We start from the raw sequence: 3,063 nt of genomic DNA, 5'->3' as shown, positions 1-3,063 counted from the left end.
AACAGTCCAATAAAAAAATTAAGATGCAACATGTCCAACAATTTATAATAAACATAGATCAATGTGTTCAAACACGATTTTCAACTACTGCTAAAAACTGAAGTACTGAAAATTAAAGATAGATCGAAACATAAGTTTCCACTACTACCTAAAAACACACACTAGTTAAATTTCTGTAGTCAAAAATCTCATTTGGGTAGGAGATCAAAGGCATTCTTGTTAGCGCACATATTCTCATCCCAGAGACAAGAAGTTGGATTGCAAACAATGCCGCGAACAAAACATTGGCAAACGCCGTCGTTGCAAGGAGCGTGGAAACAGTAGCAAGATGTCTCCGGCTGGGCTACCGGAGCTTTTAGACGATTTCGACAGATACTACTCTTGCACCTACAACCATCATGGCAGTTTGTTGTTACGTTTACATGGACATGTTTTCTGCATACAGGCACCACTGCAGGTACATCCTCCTTGGCCCTCCTTGGCCTCCTTGACCTCCTTCCTTTTCTCCTTGTTTTTCTCCTTGTCCTCTTTCAGAGGAGCCTCCAGAAAAAAGATTCAATACTATTTGGGCAGACATTTTTCTTTTGGTAAAAAATTAGATAAAAGAAGATATGTATACAACCAAATATTTGATGTTATGAAGTATATATAGACTATTCCGTATGTATATCAGCTACTATTTTAGAAGATCAAAATTCCAAGTGGGGTCCGGTTGCTTGTTCTTTATTAAATTTTTAACGAAGTTATATATTAGTTTTGTTTAGATATATAATTTTTTATATACGTATTTTAATTTATTTTTTTAATAAATAATCTCATAATAATATTATAATTTTTATAATAAAAAAATTAAATTAATTTTTTATCATTCTAAGTATGTAGAAAAGTAAGGAGAATAAAAATATTAAAAGATTAAATTTTATTTTTCATTAATTCTATCCATACATTATAGAATAGAAATATTAACCTTTTAATAAGGCACATACAAATTAAGTGTTTTATAAAACATTATCATGACTAGCAATTTGTAAGTAGTTGAAAACCTTTGTTTCTGAATCTTTATAATTTGAAGCCATAAACCTTAATTCACTAATACTAGTTATGTATTTAATTTTCCTATTATGTGTACGTATAAAAATTAATCTTTGATCTTATTCATATATATATTTCATTATCTTAATTAGATAATATATGTTAATACACATTGATGTGACCATATATATATAAATTGGCTACTTATTATATATGATATAAATAAAAAAAAAGAAAAAGAGTTTATTTATTGTAACAAATTATCCTTTTAGATGTTAAAAGTAGGAATCGTATCTTTCACTAAACGTGTGATTTTAATTGTGGACACATATGAAGTCATTTAGAATTCGTTTACATGATCAAACTTTTTTATGTATTCTAAATCTAAAACATAAATATATACTCTTTTTATTTTTTGGTATGCACATTTTCAAGAAAAAGATCCTGTATTTTTCTCTATCTAAAAAAATATTAAATTAAAAACTGAGTTTTCTATTTGGCTTTTTGGTATTAAGCTTTAAAAACGAGTGTAAATGAAATGAACACTGAACAATTTATAATAAGTAACATATCTTATTTAATTTTTCTGGTTACATCCGCACATGCCTTTTATTATCATCAGTGTTGCACACTCACACGGTCACACTTCAAGATATATATATATTAGAAGTGAGACTCTCATTCAGACCTCTAGATGAAGGTGGAAAAACTATGTTATTTGAGTTATAAGTCGTTGACATTTAAAAGATAATGTTATAGACTATAATGCACAAACATTGACACGGACACGGGACACGCGAACACACAAATTTAATTTAGAATTCTTACAAGACACAGAAACACGACATATATAAAATATAAAGTATTTTGAAGATAAATTATAATGATATTTTTTTATTTATTAATATTAATATTGCAAGAAATTAAAGAGAATAAAAATATTAAAAAATTAAATTCTTTTTTTCATTAATTCTATCCATACATTACAGAATATTATTTTGTTATACTATTAACAAAGTAGAAGTATTAACCTTTTAATAAGGGACATATATATCAAGTGTTTTATGAAATATTATCATAGCTAGCAAAATATAAGTAGTTAAAAACTTTTGTTTTCTGAATTTTTATAACTTGAAGCCATGAACTTTAATTTATTAGTACTAGTTATGTATTTAATTTTTCTGTACGTATGAAAATTAATCTTTGATATGTATTAAGAGCTGAGACAGCATGCTTAATAGAATTCATTAATAACAAACTCTAACTGACTCAACAGATAAGAATTATACTCTCTGCAATCTTCCATACTTTTTTTATAACATGGTGCAGCTAATATTTTATTATATTATTTTTTGTAGCATTTATTATCCTTAATAACTAGTGTATATATGTTACAGCAGGTTGGCATGTGCAAAATATATATATAAAGAGAAAGCAATTAATTCTATACCTACAAAATCTAATGGTACCTTTCCATTGCTAAACCTTCCAATAGGCATTCCTCCACCTTCAAGATCTCCGTCTGTATTAATCTTTGATATGAAAATTTCTGTACGTATTAAATTCTATTAAGCATGCTGTACATGTTGATATGGTTGTTGTGATTTGTTGGTGTGTTTGGCCCACAATTCAAATTCTCCGTACTTGTAGGACCTTGCATGGGTCAGGCGTCAGGGCAAGTGAAAAAAAATTGTAGAATACATAGTGGAAACAAATACTACTACTTACTATATATGATATCATCTTGTTGAATATATTAGCCTTAACTTGTTGTATGTAATAAGCACCATGCATATGTACATCAATGTCCATATAATATTCTTATTTTTATTTAGATGATACTCATTTTTGTTTACTGTATATTAGAGTGTATTTGCAATTTCAAATTTTAAGAGAGGATTTTTCTTTTATGAAAATTGGAACACACAAAATAACATACGTTCCAAGTAGAGAAAGATATTTTTATCCGTACGATTGCAATACTGTAAACAATATAAATGTATTAATTTAATTTTACAATGCCTTTGTTAA

This window comes from Arachis ipaensis, chromosome B04, assembly GCF_000816755.2.
Source record: "Arachis ipaensis cultivar K30076 chromosome B04, Araip1.1, whole genome shotgun sequence".
NCBI classification, from domain to species: Eukaryota; Viridiplantae; Streptophyta; class Magnoliopsida; order Fabales; family Fabaceae; genus Arachis; species Arachis ipaensis.
The sequence above is the reverse complement of the archived record's forward strand: the minus strand, read 5'-3'. Positions refer to the sequence as shown.